This window comes from Giraffa tippelskirchi, chromosome 9, assembly GCF_054371585.1.
Source record: "Giraffa tippelskirchi isolate mGirTip1 chromosome 9, T2T-mGirTip1v1.2.pri, whole genome shotgun sequence".
Lineage (NCBI taxonomy): Eukaryota > Metazoa > Chordata > Mammalia > Artiodactyla > Giraffidae > Giraffa > Giraffa tippelskirchi.
Genome location: NC_137283.1, coordinates 96,654,761 through 96,673,651, shown reverse-complemented (window position 1 = coordinate 96,673,651; position 18,891 = coordinate 96,654,761).

Genomic DNA, 18,891 nt, shown 5'->3' with positions numbered 1-18,891 from the left:
GTGGCTCAGCTGGTAAAGAATTCACCTCCAATGCAGGAGGAAGACAGTGTGGAGTTTGGAGCAAGATGAGATTGGGGTAGAAGTTGGAGCCAGAATTGGTAGGTCTTTATGCTTACTCCTTGGAAGGAAGGTTATGGCCAACCTAGATAGCATATTTAAAAGCAGAGACATTACTTTGCCAACAAAAGTCCGTCTAGTCAAGGCTATGGTTTTTCCAGTTGTCATGTATGGATGTGAGAGTTGGACGGTGAAGAAAGCTGAGTGCCGAAGAATTGATGCTTTTGAACTGTGGTGTTGGAGAAGACTCTTGAGAGTCCCTTGGACTGCAAGGAGATCCAATCAATCCATCCTGAAAGAGATCAATCCTGGGTGTTCATTGGAAGGTCTGATGTTGAAGCTGAAACTCCAATACTTTGGCCACCTCATGCGAAGGGTTGACTCATTGGAAAAGACCCTAATGCTGGAAAGGATTGGGGGCAGGAGGAGAAGGGGACGACAGAGGATGAGATGGTTGGATGGCATCACCGACTCGATGGACATGGGTTTGGGTAAACTCCGGGAGTTGGTGATGGACAGAGAGGCCTGGCATGCTGCAGTTCATGGGGTCTCAAAGAGTCGGACACGACTGAGCGACTGAACTGAACTGAACTATACACTATGTTAATGATTTTGGTCACTGTCTTAGAAACAATAGGAAGACAGTTGAATGAAAAGGGGACAAAAATTCCTTGTCCTCCGTGGTCCCAAGGAAAGGGAAGTCATGTCAAATGCAAAGAAAAACAAACAAAAAATTAACTTGATGACTTTTTGGCTATTTAGGGATTTTTTAAAAGGTGATTGTGACTATATATGATTTCACCTTGAGGGTTAACTTTAGAGCTAATATCGTCTCTCATCACCACCACTACCTCTTCCCATTAATATGTCTGCCATTAGGTGTGTAATCTAGAGGTACATGAAGGCAAGACATCTGATTAAGTTATAAAGGAAGTTTAGAAGTATTAAATTCTGATATTAAATTGTACTTTGTCATCAGCTGTTGTCATATTTCTTTTTACACAGCTGTATTGGAATAAATTTCTTTTAAAAATTCTCACTCATTTACCATGGATCCTCAAAATCTGAATTAGGTACTTGTGAAAATACAGCTGCAATGGCTATTAGGGAATAACCTGAAGAGCAAGTTTTCCAGTTGTTCTAAATATCTTTATATATTGTAATAAAGTTTTATTATATATAAAGTGTGGGAAGATGATATAAATTTACTACTATAAGAGAACACAAGAAAATTGACTGAGAAAGTTCTATAGAAGTAAATAAATTCCTTTGTGAATAGAACAAAAATCATAGAAACAACAGTGTGACAGGCTGGAAGAGATCTGAAATATACTTCTAATGTTTTAATTTTGTGAAAGGATTTTGAAAGAGATGGCAATAATTAAACTAATTTACAAAGATAATTCCAAATACTTGAAAAGTATTTTATAGGACTTTCAAGTGATTATAAAAATAGAGAATAAACTATTCTAAAATCAAAGGACTATAAAAAAGTAAGGAAGGAAGAAAGAGGGAGAAAAGGATGGAAGGAAGGAGAGAATCAGAGAATCTAAATTCTTACACAGAGAAAAACATTAACTTTCTAAACTGAATTACTGTCACTTATTCACTGACTAAAGAAACTACTAAGTCTTTCTATATCCCCAAACATTTAGATCTCCTAAATTTAACAGTTTTCAGGTTGGGGCAATAATAATAATAACCAAATATGCAGCTTTCGTGTAAGACTTCTCTATAATAGATGTTGAACTTCAATGAGATAATAGAGAACATTTAAACTAATTTTTAAAGACAGGAAAATCCTGCTTCTCTCTGAATGACCTCCAAATCCTGAGAAAATCTCATCTTATGGAGTAGACATGCTACCAAAATGTTGTTCATAAGCCTTTTATTTTTTCTAATGAGATAATATTTCCCCACTAAATGATAATTTCTAACTTGCTTTATCTTTGTCCCAAGTCATTCTTCAATTGTCCAGAATGCCTGACAACTTGGTTTTTAGTTTCCTTGTAAAGAACTTGTTCTATGGTAAATGAGTTATAATTTTTAAAACAAAAGAACCAATAGATTTTACTTTTAAGAAAAAAAGGCTTTGTAGTAAATATTTTTATGGTTATAGTCTCATGTAACAGAATGGCAATTCAAAAAACTACACATTTTACCTTCCAAACTGTATTAGTTAGACTTGGGTAGTCTATGTTACAATTGTAAATAAATCCTCAAGAATCAGTGGGTTAGCATACCAAAGTTAGTTTATCTAACTATATTGGCTAGGGAGCACTTAAAAGCATCTCACTTTCATGTAGTGACTTAGCGATTCAGATTCTCTCCATCTTAACTCATGACCTGCAGGATTGCTATGGCGATAGAAAATAGTGCTAAAAGGTCCTAAAGTACGTCACAGTCAGAACTATTAATTTGCATGTATCACTTCTACCCATCATCCGCTAGACAGAATTAGATACATGGTCTCCATTTAACTGCAAAGGGAACACATAGATTTTTGGTGAGATCTCTCTCAGCCACCATTTATCAGGTCTTACGCAGATATATTTCAAAGACTGTCTATAGCACATTGGAATTTACATTCTAATAGGTTTCTATTGAGTACATATGTGTGCATATTTAGATATGCAGGAAATCACTGAATCACATGCATTTGACTGAACACTAAAACTGTCCTACAAATTCTTGTCTTCCCTTGCTATTCTATTAATTGGAAGCTTCTTGTCCTCTTCGATATCTTTATCTTTCTCTCTTTCATCACTCGTTGCCTAGGAACAGCATCCCACCTCCAACTTGCCCACTTCTTATTTAACCAGAGGGCTGATTCAAGGTGTATCTGTCATAGTAGATCTACTTAGAATGCAGGTGACTTAAAAAAGGAGAAAGATGGAAATCATTAACTACCACTCGACACTCAGTTGCCCACTGCTATCACTAAATCTTCCATCCCATTGCTCAGCTTCCCTCCTATATTCTTACCCACCAGTCAACAAAGGGAAGCAAAGGCAAGAAATAGAAGTTAGGGGTTGCTAAGAGGAGAGAATGTTTCCTGCTTTCTAACAGTTCCAAGAAGAAATAAGACCTAAGGAACAAATAGCTTTGTGGTACATCCAGGTAGATGCATAGTCCTTCAAATGATCCCCATGCTCCAAGTGTAGCAATGAAGCAGCAGAAAGCTTCCAGAACTGAAAAAGTCATACTTCTGGGAACACATGTCATTACTAGAACAATGATAAAAATAGTTACTGATGCCATACACACGTGCACACCAGGAGAAGACCCCGAAACTCTGGCATAAACCAGAGAGCTGGAGGAAACCCTAGAAGGGATGGAAATTTACCTAACTTACCAGCCCCAACCCACTGCAACAGCAGAAATGAATGAAAATTCAAAATGCAAGTGCAGATGTTTCACAGAAAATTAACAATAACAAACTAGGTTTGTAAAAAGACTCATATCTGTTAGAGTCATATATAATTATTTTGAAATATGTGTATACATGTAAATTATAACAAGGAAGAAAAAGCAAAAATACAACATGCTAACTTCTAGGGATTAAGAATGGATCTTGTTGTTGAATGTCCCTTTAATGTAGTTTTAATAAGCCAACAGTGCATATTTGCTTAAATTACAAATGACAATGTGGTTGTAAAGCTCCCAAGATAGGAAGACAATTTTGAGAAATCTATTAAAATACGTAAGAAAGTGTTAGCCAATACTTAGTAGCCAAAATTAAATTATAGATTGAGTATGTGAAAATAAATAAAAACTGTTCACAAGGATCTGATTGTGTCTATTCTGTTTAGTAGAACTTCCAATGGAACAATCTAAGCAGGCCCTTTTGAAAATTGCCACCATTATTAAGTTTTAAAAGCTGACTTCCTAATCCTATTTAAATTCATGGTGATTTTCTTTTATCTTTATATCTCCTACCAAATGTCATAATTGATTCATGGCTGAACTAGGAACTCAAAAAATTTTAACATTTTGTTAACTGTCTACAATTGTTGATCTTATTCTCAGGCGTGCTATATTTTTATCAATTTTAAAGCATTTTGATTATTCCTACTGGTGGGCCTCCCAGGTGGCTCAGTTGTTAAAGAATCCGCCTAAATGCAGGAGACCCAGGTTCAATCCCTGGGTCAGGAAGGTCCCTTGGAGGAGGGCATGGCAATCCACTTCAGTATTCGTGCCTGAGGAATCCCACAGATAGAGGAACCTGATAGGCTACAGTCCATAGGGTCAACAAAGAGTTGGACACGACTGAGTGATTAAGCACAGCGCTGGTGGAATGAAGCAATAGGCATTCTAGTGAGCAAACATCATAAGTACTTGAGGCATCAACAAAATTAGTGCTGAATTAAGAATGGATCCTTGGTAAAGAGATGGGAGTACAGACCACCTTACCTGTATCCTGAGAAACCTGTATGCAGGTCAAGAAGCTACAGTTAAAATGAACATGGAACAATAGACTGGTTCAAAATTGGGAAAGGAATATGTCAAAGCTATATCTCGTCACCCTGCTTATTTAACACAAAGTACATCATGCGAAATGCTGGGCTGAATGAACTACAAGCTGGAATCAAGTTTGCCGAGAGCAATATCAATAATCTCAGATATACAGATGATACCAATCTAGTGGCAGAAAGTAAAGAGGAACTAAAAAATCTCTTGATGAGGGTGAAAGAGGAGAATGAGAAGCTGGCTTAAAACTGAACATTAAAAAAACTAAGACCATGGCATCTGATCCCATCACTTTACGGAAAATAGATGGGGAAAAGTGGAAACAGTGACAGACTTTATTTTCTTAGGTTCCAAAATCACTATGGACAGTGACTGCAGCCATGAAATTAAAAGACACTTGCTCCTTGGAAGGAAAACTATGGGAAACCTAGACAGCATATTAAAAAGCTGAGACATCACTTTGCCAACAAAGATCCATATAGTCAAAGCTATGGTTTTTCCAGCAGTCATGTACAGTTATAACAGTTGGACCATAAAGAAGGCTGAGCACTGAAAAACTGATACTTCCCAATTGTGGTGCTGGAGAAGACACTTGTGTCTCTTAGACTGCAAGAAGATCAAATTAGTCAATCCTAAAGGAGATCATCCCTGAATATTCATTAGAAGGACTGATGCTGAAGCTGAAGCTCCTATACTTTGGCCACCTGAAGTAAAGAGCTGACCCATTGGAAGAGACCCTGATGCTGGGAAAGGTAGAGGGCAGGAGGAGAAGGGGTGACAGAGGATAAGATGGTTGGATGGCATCACCGACTGAATGGATATGAGTTTGAACAAGCTCCAGGAGATGGTGAAGAACAGGGAAGCCCAGCATGCTGCAGTCTATGGGGTTGCAGAGAGTTGAACACGCCTTAGCATCTAAACAACAGCACAAAGAATGGGTCCTTGGTAAATATTAACAGTAAAATTTGTATCAGTAAGGAGAATTATTTTATTCCTTGATAAATACTGAAGAAAAAAAAAAGTGTAGCTAGTTGAAGCAGTAATTTAGGTTCCCAACACAGGAACATTGAGAAAACAATGAGAAGCATGACTACTTCAATGATATCTCCTCCTGCAAGGGTCCTCTGGACTTCTCATTAAATATTGCTTCTGGAAAGTGAAGTGAAAGTGAAAGCCGCTCAGTAGTGTCCAACTCTTTGAGACCCCATGGACTATACAGTCCATGGAATTCTCTAGGCCAGAATACCAGAGTGGGTAGCCTTTCCCTTCTCCAGGGGATCTTCCCAACCCAAGGATGGAACTCAGGTCTCCTGTATTGCAGGCAGATTCTTTACCAACTGAGATATCAGGGAAGCCTTTGCTTCTGGAAGTTACATGAAAACTTTATAGTACTTTCTCTACTGAAAATAGAGGATTTTGCTGCCCGTTGTAAATAATTTTGTTGCAACATATCATTTAGTAAGGCAAGTAAAATGTGGCTCTTGCTCTCATTTAGTGAAGTAAAGATAGCTATTAAAAGAAAAAGACACCTTGTAATATGAATTGCTTCCAGCTGAGCAGTCATCATCTGGGCAGATACCAAGCAAATGATACTCCATTTCCTGTACTACTCTGCACTTAATATCAATAGTTTTACCTTTTAAACCTTGACACTGAAAAAAAAATTGTAATAAAAATTGTACAATGAAACTACAAGTAAGGTGAGATATTCTGACTAAACCAATAAAATACAGTATTTCATTATAGTTAACATTATTTTTCTTTAATTTTGTAAATTCCAAGGTAAAAACAATTCTCTAAAGTTTGAAAAATATCTTCATTCTACAAGAAATTGTGTAATAAAATCCTAACCAAAACATTCAATTTATCAAACATCCTGAATGGTCACTGGTAAGGGCTTTAGAATCCTTTGGAATCATGTGGACCTGGATTTGCATTCTAGTTCTAATACATTTTTATGACCCTGGACAATGTATTGCACTCATTAAACCTTAGTTTCTCATATGTACAATAGAAATAATAATCCCTGATTCACAAGGTAGTTAAGAAATTTAAAGGAAGTTATAGACTTTTAAGTACTCATCAAGGTGCTTGAAGCAGTACATGCCCAAAAACTGATTATCTATTAGTATTCTTATAATGTACACTATGCAGAAGATTCCCTGGAAGAAGGTATGGCAACCCACTCCAAGATTCTTACCTGGAGAATCCCATGAACAAAGAGGCTTGGCAAGCTACAGTTCACAGGGTTGCAAAGGGTTGGACACAATTGAAGCAACTTAGCACACATGCACATGCATAGTGTCAAAAATTAAGTAAAAGAGGATTTTAAGCGTGAAAAATCAGGCTTAGTAAAATTCCTTGCTCACAGAAGCTTTGATGTAAAAAGTTAAAAAAAAATTGGTTTCATTTTTTTTTTTAAATTGGTTTCATAGCATGCTACATATAGAAGAAAACCTCTTAGTTCAATGCTGTGTCCTTATTTTACATATTTGGAAAGAAATTGTGTTTTGCAGTTACATAAAAACTGCTGTCTTTGCTCAAAATCTTGCTTCAAATATGTCAATCCTACAAAGCAAGCAGAAATTGGAGAGAGGATGAAGACTCTTTTTAGAAGAGAGGCAAAAAAAAGAGAAATCCATATCTCCCTGGAGTTTCTCTGAAAGACACTTCCCAGTTTGTACTGTGCATAAATGATAAAGCTCAAGCAGAAAGTGACAGCCTTATTTTGCTGCAAAGTGAGAGTGATAGGTCAAAGGGGAAGGTTGATCAAGCAGATGAAAATTGAAAAGAGAAATTGTAGACATGAGGGAGTTCCAGAGGGGTTAGCCCTAACCTGTATATAAATATCTGCTAAATCTTTGAATGAGTTCTAAATTTTAGAATGTAAGTTGAGATTTCAAGGATATTGTTGAAAGTCTAAAAACTGCTTAGTGAAGGTATCAGTAGTTGACTGTTTCTGGAAAGACAAGGTTTGAGTTCAAGTTCAACCAAATTAAATAGGATTCACTTTCCATCAAGAATCAACAAGTGTTAGCCTTACAAATTATGACTATATCGCAAGACTAAGCACTACATTCTTGAATTAAAGGTAAAATGAAAACAAGCCATCCTAATGGAGCTTAAACAAATCCTCTCCAGGACTACTGTGACCTGCCAATGATTTAAGTGCTTGAAATTTGACACTCCTAATATTTAAAAGCAGAGACATTACTTTACCAACAAAGGTCCATCTAGTGAAGGCTATGGTTTTTCCAGTGGTCACGTATGGATGTGAGAGTTGGATGGTGAAGAAAGCTGAGCGCCGAAGAATTGATGCTTTTGAACCGTGGTGTTGGAGAAGACTCTTGAGAGTCCCTTGAACTGCAAGGAGATCCAACCAGTCCATCCTAAAGGAGATCAGTCCTGGGTGTTCATTGGAAGGACTGATGTTGAAGCTGAAACTCCAATACTTTGGCTACCTCATGCGAAGAGTTGACTCATTGGAAAAGACCCTAATGCTGGGAAGGATTGGGGGCAGGAGGAGAAAGGGGTGACAGAGGATGAGATGGTTGGATGGCATCACCATCTCGATGGACATGGGTTTGGATAAACTCCGGGAGTTGTTGATGGACAGGGAGGCCTGGAGTGCTGCGATTCATGGGGTCACAAAGAGTCGGACACGACTGAGTGACTGAACTGAACTGAAGAGCAAGAGAACAGAATCAATTGTCCACAGTGTATAATCAATAATGTTTAATGTTAGACATGCAAAGAGGCAGACAAAAATTGACCCATAACCCAAAGAAGGCATCAATAGAAGTATAGCCACAAACAACCAAGATGTAGATATAGTATATAAGAACTATATAATATAAATATACTAAGGAAACTGTAGAAGATGGATATAATGACAAGTGATGAGGAATATCAAGAGAGATTTTTAAATTCTAACTACTAGATGGAACTAGTAACTAGATGGAAATTATAGAACTGGAAAATATAATATACAAATTATAAAATTTATAGGTTTAATAGCAGATTGGACTCTGAAAAAGAAATGAACAGTGAATGTGAAGACAGAATTATAATACAGAGGAAAATGGTAAAAATAAATGCTAAATTGATAAACAATAAGATAATTAGTTCAGTTCAGTTCAGTTGCTCACTCGTGTACTACTCTTTAAGATCCCATGGCCTGCAGCACACCAGGCTTCCCTGTCCATCACCAACTCCTGGAACTTACTTAAATTCATATCCATCAAGTCGGTGATGCCATCCAACCATCTCATCCTCTGTCGTTTCCTTCTCCTCCTGCCTTCAATCTTTCCCAGCATCAGGGTCTTTTCCAATGAATCAGTTCTTCCCATTAGGTGGCCAAACTATTGGAGCTTCCAATGAATATTCAGGACTGATTTCTTTAGGATGGACTGGTTGGATCTCCTTGCAGTCCAAGGGACTCTCAAGACTCTTCTTCAACACCACAGTTCAAAAGCATCAATTCTTCGGCACTCAGCTTTCCTTACAGTCCAATTCTCACATGTGTACATGACTATTGGAAAAACCATAGCTTTGACTAGATGGACCTTTCTTGGCAAGTAATGTCTCTGCTTTTTAATTTGCTGTCTAGTTTGGTCATAACTTTTCATTCAAAGAGCAAGCATCTTTTAATTTCATGGCTGCAGTCACCATCTGCAATGATTTTGGAGCCCCAAAAAATAAAGTCTGCCACTGTTTCCATTGTTTCCCCATCTATTTGCCATGAAGTGATGGGACCAGATGCCATGATCTTAGTTTTCTGAATGTTGAGCTTTAAGCCAACTTTTCCACTCTGCTTTTCCACTTTCATCAAGAGGCTCTTTAGTTCTTCTTCACTTTCTACCATAAGGGTGGTGTCATCTGAATATCTGAGATTATTGATATTTCTCCCGGCAAACTTGATTCCAGCTTGTGCTACATCCAGCCTGACATTTCACATGATGTACTCTGCATATAAGTTAAACAAGCAGGGTGACAATATACACCCTTGATGTACTCCTTTCCCGATTTGGAAAAAGTCTGTTGTTCCCTGTCCAGTTCTAACTGCTGCTTCCTGACCAGCATGCAGCTTTCTCAGGAGGTAGATAAGGTGGCCCGATATTCCCATCTCTTTAAGAATTTTCCACAGGTTGTTGTGATCCACACAGTCAAAGGCTTTGGCCTAGTCAATAAAGCAGAAGTAGTTGTTTTTTTGGAACTCTCTTGCTTTTTTGATGATTCAACAGATGTTGGCAATCTGATCTCTAGTTCCTCTGCCTTTTCTAAATCCAGCTTGAACATCTGGAAGTTCACGGTTCATGTACTATTGAAGCCTGGCTTGGAGAATTTTGAGCATTACTTTGCTGGTGTGTGAGAAGAACACAATTGTGCAGTAGTTTGAAAATTCTTTGGCATTTCCTTTCTTTGGGATTTGAATGAAAACTTACCTTTTCCAGCTCTGTGACCACTGCTGACTTTTCCAAATTTGTTGGCATATAGAGTGCAGCACTTTCACAGCATCATCTTTTATCATCTACAAGATAATATGAATCTGTATAAGCACCACTGGAGTCCCAGAGGGAGATGAGAGGGAGGAAGAAAAAGGAAAAATAATAGTTGAAGAAGCAATGGGCAATTTTTCAAGTTAAGAATAAAGGAAGCCACAGACTCAATAAGCAAAATAAATAAAAAGAAAACCACTCTACATGGTAAGAGGAGAAAAGGAACATATCCTTACATGATAATTCAAACTGCTGCAGGTGAAGACAAAAAGAACTTTAAAAGAAACCAAAGGGAAAAAACATTTTATACTGAGAAACATCAATGAGAATAACAGATGACTACAAGTTGAAAGTAAAAAGAATTGAAGCCAGAAGACAAAGGAGCAATAGCTTTAATGGTCTGAAATGAAAAAAAAACAAAAACAAAGAAAGAGTTGTCAATATAGAATTCTGTATCTGGTAAAATTATCTTTTACAAAATAAAGTCATCTTCATATACATGAAATCTCTATAAAATTTGCTGCTGGAAGATCTAAGAAATGCTCAAAGAAGATCCTCAGACTGAACAGAAATGATGATAGGTAGAAAAATGCATGGGTCAGCAGTGGCCTGCTACAGAGTTGGGGGCACTGAGTGTAGCAGTGTGTGCATGGGACCTTTTGAAGGGGGTCCCCATTATCTTCATTACCTCCACCATACTTTGACCTCAGGTCAAATGACAGGGAGGGAACACAGCCCTGCCCTTCAACAGAAAATGGGATTAAAGATTTACTGAGCATGGCCCCATCCATCAGAATAAGATCCAGTTTCCCCCTCAGTCAGTCTCTCCCATCAGGAAGCTTCCATAAGCCTCTTATCCTTCTCCATCAGAGGGCAGACAGACCGAAAACCACAATCACAGAAAGCTAACCAATCTGATCACATGGGCCACAGTCTTGTCTAACTCAATGACTATGAGCCATGCCCTGTAGGGCCACCAAAGATGGATGGGTCGTGGTGGAGAATTCTGACAAAATGTGGTCCACTGGAGAAAGGAATGGCAAACTACTTCCATATTCTTGCCTTGAGAACCCCAAAACACTATGAAAATTGGAAAAGGACACAGAAAGATGAACTCCCCAGATCAATAGATCCCCAGTATGCTACTGGAGATCAGTGGAGAACTCCAGAAAGCATGAAGAGAAGGAGCCAAAGCAAAAACAATACCCAGTTGTGGATGTGACTGGTGATGGAAGTAAAGTCCAATGATGTAAAGAGCAATATTGCATAGGAACCTGGAATGTTAGGTCTATGAATCAAGGCAAATTGGAAGTGGTCAAACAGGAGATGGCAAGAATTAACATTGACGTTTTAGGAATCAGCGAACTAAAATGGACTGAAATGGGTGAATTTAACTCAGATGATCATTATATGTACTACTGTGAGCAAGAATCCCTTAGAAGAAATGGAGTGGCCCTCATAGTCAACAAAAGAGTCCAAAATGCGGTACTTCAGTGCAATCTCAAAAAAGACAGAATGATTTCTGTTCATTTCCAAGGCAAACCATTCAATATCACAATAATCCAAGTCTATGCCCCGACCAGTAATGCTGAAGAAACTGAAGTTGAACAGTCCTATGAACACCTACAAGACCTTCTATAACTAACACCCCCCAAAAATGTCCTTTTCATTATAGGGGACTGGAATGCAAAAGTAGGAAGTCAAGAAATACCTAGAGTAACAGGCAAGTTTGGCCTTGGAGTACAGAAGGAAGCAGGGAAAAGGCTAATAGAGTTTTCCCAAGAAAACACATTTGTAATAGCAAACACCCTCTTCCAACAACACAAGAGAAGACTCTACACATGGACATCACCATATGGTCAATACCAAAATCAGATTGATTATATTCTTTGCAGCCAAAGATGGAGAAGCTCTATATAGTCAGCAGAAACAAGACCAGGAGCTGACCGTGGCTCAGATCATGAACGCCTTATTGCCAAATTCAGACTTAAATTGAAGAAAGTAGGGAAAACCACTAGACCTTTCAGGTATGACCTAAATCAAATTCCTTATGATTATACAGTGGAAGTGACAAATAGATTCAAGGGATTAGATCTGATAGACAGAGTGCCTGAAGAACTATGGACGGAGGTTTGTGACATTGTACAGGAGGCAGTGATCAAGACTATCTCCAAGAAAAAGAAATGCAAAAAGGCAAAATGGTTGTCTGAAGAGGCCTTACAAATAGCTATGAAAATAGAAAGGCAAAAGGCAAAGGAGAAAAAGAACAATATACCCATTTGAATGCAGAGTTCCAAAGAATAGCAAGGAGAGATAAGAAAGCCTTCCTCAGTGATCAATGCAAACAAATACAGGAAACAATGGAAGGGGAAAGAGTAGAGATCTCTTCAAGAAAATTAGACATACCAAGGGAACATTTCATGCAAAGATGGGCTCAATAAAGGACAGAAATGGTATGGACCTAACAGAAGCAGAAGATATTAAGAAGGGATGGCAAGAATACACAGAAGAACTATAGAAAAAAGATCTCCATGACCCAGACAATCATGATGGTGTGATCACTCACCTAGAGCTAGACATCCTTGAATGAGAAGTCAAGTGGGCCTTAGGAAGCATCACTACAAACAAAGCTAGTGGAGGTGATGGAATTCCAGTTGAGCTATTTCAAATCCTAAAAGATGATCCTTTGAAAGTGCTGCACTCAATATGCCAGCAAATCTGGAAAACTCGGCAGTGGCCACAGGACTGGTAAAGGTCTGTTTTCATTCCAATCCCAAAGAAAGGCAATGCCAAAGAATCCTCAAGCTACCACACAATTGCATTCATCTCACATGCTAGTAAAGTAATGCTCAAAATTCTCCAAGCCAGGTTTCAACAGTACGTGAACCATGAAATTCCAGATGTTCAAGCAGGATTTAGAAAATCAGAGAAACCAGAGATCAAATTACCAACATCCGCTGGATCATCAAAAAAGCTAAAGAGTTCCAGAAAAACATCTACTCCTGCTTTACTGACTATGCCAAAACCTTTGACAGTGTGAATCAAAACAAGCTGGAAAATTTTTAAAGAGATGAGAATACCAGACTACCTGACCTGCCTCCTAAGAAATTTGTATGCAGGTCAAGAAGCAACAGTTATAACTGGACATGGAACAACAGACTGGTTCCAAATCGGGAAAGGAGTATGTCAAGGCTGTATATTGTCACCCTGCGTATTTAACTTATATGCAGAGTACATCATGAGAAATGCTGGATTGGATGAAACACAAGCTGGAATCAAGATTGCCAGGATAATTATCAATAACCTCAGATATGCAGATGATACCACTCTTACGGCAGAAAGCGAAGAAGAGCTAAAGAACCTCTTGATGAAAGTGAGAGAGGAGAGTGAAAAACCTGGCTTAAAGCTAAATATTCAGAAAACTAAGATCATGGCATCTGGTCCCATAACTTCATGGCAAATAGATGGGAAACAGTGGAAACAGTAAGAGACTTTATTTTGGGGGGCCCCAACATCACTGCAGGTGGTGACTGTAGGAATGAAATTAAAAGACGCTTACTCCTTGGAAGAAAATCTATGACCAACCTAGACAGCATATTAAAAAGCAGAGACATTACTTTGCCAACAAAGGTTCATCTAGTCAAAGCTATGATTTTTCCAGTAGTCATGTATGAATGTGAGAGTTGAACTATAAAGAAAGCTGAGCGCCAAAGGGTTGATGATTTTGAACTGTGGTGTTGGAGAAGACTCTTGAGAGTCCCTTGGACTGCAAGGAAATCCAACCAGTCCATCCTATAGGAAATCAGTCCTGAATATTCATTGGAAGGACTGATGCTGAAGCTGAAACTCCCAATACTTTGGCCACTCAGTGTGAAGAACTGATTCATTGGAAAAGACCCTGATGCTGGGAAAGATTGAAGGTGGGTGGGAGGAGAAGGGAGCACAGAGGATGAGATGTTTGGATGGTATCACCGACTCAATGGAAATGAGCTTGAGTAAACTCTGGGAGTTGGTGATGGACAGGGAGGCCTGGCAAGCTGCAGTCCATGGGGTCGCAAAGAATCAGACACTACTGAGCACCTGAACTGAACTGAACTGAGAAATTCCAACAGAAAGAAAGCACAAGAACTGAAAATGGTAAATATGCAAGTAAACACAGAAGACAAATTTTTCTTTTTTTTAATTTCTTTAAAGACAATATACTGTTTAAAGAAAAAATTCTTAGAGTGTAGAAGCCTGCAATTGAACATCATTCCCACTCTGACAATAAGAACAATACAGATAATCTAAAAAAAAGGAATAAATAAAATAAAACTTTTCAAAAAATAAATAAATAAAATTAATAAAAAATAAAACTTGAACCCTTTAAGACATCTAACAACATGGCAACCAACTGAACTGAATTTCAAAATGTTACGAGTTCCTCTGAAAAGAGACTGAATCCACGAACTCTATGGCAGAGCACAGGAGAAAGAAGTGGCTGCCCCAAAAATAAAATAGGCAAGAACACTAAGAAATTCCTAAGGGCCAAGTGTGGGCTTGTAATAGTTGAGAATAACCTAAATAATCAAAAAGAAAGGTTGTTCACACTCGCTCACACACTCTTTTCCATGGATCTCTGCTAGGTACGCTTAAGAAAGATTCTGTGTAGGACAGGATACCAGGGAGAACCATTCCCCTCAAAGGGGACATCATGTGGATGGTGATCAGCCCCCAAGGAGGCACAGGCACAAAGCAATGCTGCTGCTTTTCTCTGCCTGAAGCAAAATATACGGGCCAGAGGCATCATATATTGTTGCCACCACAGCCTCGGCCTAGATAACTGCTTCTGAGCAATAGAAGGAATTCTTATCTTCCATCTCAAAAAATCAAAGAAAAATTGATAGCTTCCCTGAAGAAGCGAAAAAGCAAAAGCTATCTGTCTCTGTGAAAAAGCACGGAAATCTTCTAGCCCACAGTCCTAAGCTGATAGAAAGCAGAGGTCTGCTTCTGATGGAAAAGTGTTAGTTGCTCAGTTGTGTCCAACTCTTTGCAACCCCATGGACTGTGGCCCTCCAGGCTCCTCTGTCCATAGAATTCTCCAGGCAAGAATACTTTTGGAGTGAGTTGCCATTTCCTTCTCCACGGTTCTTTTGGGAAAGAGGAAGAAAATTCTATCCTGCCCAAGCCTCTCCAAAGACATAATACATAGTTTTTTCTGTCACGGGAAGGGAGACCAGGAATGCTGAGAAGGCTTTACTCCTAAGGTCCAGGCATATAGCTCTACCTAAGACTGAGCCTGGACAAGAATATCAAGTACTGTTTAAATATCAGGATTAAGGAAAGAACATAGAGATAAACCATCTGCTACCCCAGCCTCTGTAGTAAGCACACAGAGTTCAATTTCTGTTCAGAGGGACTTACCATACTTTGAAATTCAGTTCAGTTGGTTGCCTTGTTAGGCCACCACTGGAGAAATTTGTAGCCCAATGTGTCATGAGAACAATAACAACAAAAAACACTAAGTGCAGCTCAACTACTAATTATATTTGTTTCCTGTTTAGAGAAGATCCTTTAGCATTTGTTGGAGAGCTGGTTTGGTGGTGCTGATTTCCCTCAGCTCTTGCTTGTCTGTAAAGCTTTTGAATTCTCCTTCATATCTGAATGAGATCCTTGCTGGGTACAGTAATCTGGGTTGTAGATTATTCTCTTTCATTACTTTAAGTATGTCCTGCCATTCCCTTCTAGCCTGAAGAGTTTCTATTGAAAGATCAGCTGTTATCCTTATGGGGATCCCCTTGTGTGTTATTTGTTTTTTTTCGCTTGCTGCTTTTAATATTTGTTCTTTGTGTTTGATCTTTGTTAATGTGATTAATATGTGTCTTGGGTACTAATTATATTTGACTAAACTTCCACAGCAATGAACTGACAGAAAAAAAGCCTTGCCATTCCAAAGCATGAATATTGTTTCCTTTTCTGATTAATTTCTTTTTCACTGGGGTATAACTGCTTTACAATGTTGTGGTAGCTTCTGCTGTACAACAGTGTGAAGCAGCTACATGTATACATATTTCCCCTCCTTCTTGAGCCTCCCTCCCATCTACCTCTATCCGACCCCTCTAGGTCGTCACAGATCATCAAGCTGAGTTCCCTGTGCTATACAGCAGCCTGAAGCATAAATATTATTTCTGTCAGCCTCTATAGTTCTTCTCCATACAGTGGCTGGGGTTTGATTCAGAATTAAAAGACATGTCAGTTACTCCAGAGAAATAGAACCAGTAGGATGTTGTGCGTATGTTTGTAGACAGAGATTTGTTTTAAGTAATTGGCTTATGTGATTATGGAGACAGGCATGTCCAAAATCTGAAGGGTGAGCCAGCAGGCTAGAGACAAGGAAGAGCTGATGGTGAAGTTTAAGTCTGAAGACTGTCAGGCTGAAGACTCAGAAATAAGCTGACACTACAGTGTAAGTCTAAAGGTGGTCAACTAGCAGGAGTCCCTCTTACTCAACGGAGGTCAGTTCCATTGAGACTTACAACTGATTGAATGAGGTGCATCCACATTATGAAGGGCAATCTGCTCCATCCAAAGGCCACTGATTTAAATGTCAATCTCATCCCAAAACACTCTAACGGAAACATCCAGAATAGTGTTTGACCATATATCTGAGTACCAGGATATTACTAAGCATCACAATTTGCTTTTTAGTAGAAGCAAGGAAAAAAAAACCACATTGAAAAAAAAGTACATTGTCAAGAGATAAAACAATTAACAGAATCAGAGGTCAAAATGCAAATAACTAATATAAGTGAAATCAATGACATTACCACAGATCCTAAAGACATTAAAATGATAAGTAAATATTATGAACAACTATATCTATAATTTTGATAACACCATAGGGAGGTACTAAGTCACACAGCAGTCTTAATGCTGTGTGATTCCCTTCTGGTGATGGGAAGGGGGATGTTTAATAAATGTTAACAATAATAGAATCTGCCATATCCAGTAATACCACTTCTGTTAAAAAAAAAAAAAAGCCATAATATATTATCATGTGTGCATGGAGGTTGCAACATTATTTTTAATTTTAAAAACATTAGAAGCCACCTGGAATAGAGGAATAGTTGAATATATTTTAGTATAATCTGACAATGGTATATTTTGGTTTTTCTCCTGAGCATTGTGATTTTGCCTACTCAGTTATGGAAGCATCTTTCTAATGTATGGGCATCTCAAGAGTGTACAAGAAACTTCTGACACATTTCCATCCTCCAAATCATGAATAGGTCACACACTCAAACCTAGTACTGGAGAAGTTTCCTTTAAGTATGGAATAATAACAACAATAACAACAACAATAACTAGTGCAGGGCAATATCATATCATGATTCATATCAACTATTAATGCCAGTTTTTTAAAAATCTATTTTCACATGAATTTTGTCTCAGCTATAGCTTGAGCTAGAAAGGGCTGATCTCCTAAAAACTCTAACAGGCTTAAAAATTTAAGTTACCAATCCATCAGCTATTACTTGTAATTCTGATGGTCCAGCAGAAAATTGATTTTAAAAATAGTACTTTCTTCCATAATATTATTTACATCATATGGTTGTATATGTTTTGGAGTTCTCAGACTATGCATTTCCCATAATAATTCAAATCAATAAAAAATAACTGGATACTTACTATGCATCTAGTTATGTGGTAGAAACTGTAAAGAGTATATTTAAAAGATATTTGCCCTTGAAGAGCTGATGTAACATTTCAGAAGAATGTTACAGAAAATCACAAATATAATACAATACTATGTTAGCTATTTCACTATACCTGTTAAGGCAAATGAGCTTTGAAATGGTATTTTATTTTCTCTCACTTTGCACTCACTTTGTGGCACTAAGTTCTCCTCTTCTGAATATACATCAATCTATTACAGCTTACATTATATTAAAATAATCCAAATAAAACTTTTCCTAACAAACTGTAAGCACTTCTACACCAATTTATTTCTGTCTTGTTTACATATTGAGTATGCAATAGAACTGAATAAATACTTATTGAAGCGCAATAGAATTGATGCTGACTCGACTGACTTGAATAACAAAAGGACACCAGAAAGGATGATAGACAGCAGTGTTTCTGCACGCCCCAGCACGTTTTGAACATCCTTCCTCTGTGTGAGGAAGTTTCCACTTTTTAACTCCTGCCGTACCAAGGTATTGATAGAAAATACCCATGCAGTTGGAAGCAGTCCCAAAACTCAATCCGACATTCCAGTAGGAAACTTTAGTGAGCAATGCGAGGAAAAACAAAGCAAGACTTTATAGTGAGAGTGGAAGTGGCAGTGTGTCCAGCTCTCAGCCACAAAGTGAGTGTAGTATGTTCCTGGTGCAAAATGGCAGCAGGAAAAATTGTAACATCTAGCAGCAGCAGCAGCAGCAGCAGCAGCAGCAGCAGTTTCCCTTCAGACAATTCCACAGTGTGGTTTGGGCATTGTTCCTGGCCATTTAGCCTTGAGTCTTATTCTTCAAATCTCCAATAGCCCTGTGAGCTTCTCATTGTCCTTTTAAATGAACTCCTTTTCTGTTTAATTCACCCAGACTCCTTTTCAGTTGTTTTCAGTTAAGAGCATTAGCTGATGCAATTCTAAGAATCACTGATACATTAAAAATTAGGATTGATATTTTTCTGCATATGTGGGAAATAGGGGTAATTCTAGTTATCAGAAGGACTACATTGGGAAGAAATGCATATGGTAGGAAATGGACTAGGATAAGTTACAACCAACACTCAAAGATCCATTCCCTGAAATCCTGCCATTCCTGAGATCAGATAAGTTGATGTGAAGAAATCAGCCTTTCAAACACTCCAGTTTCATGCAGGGAGA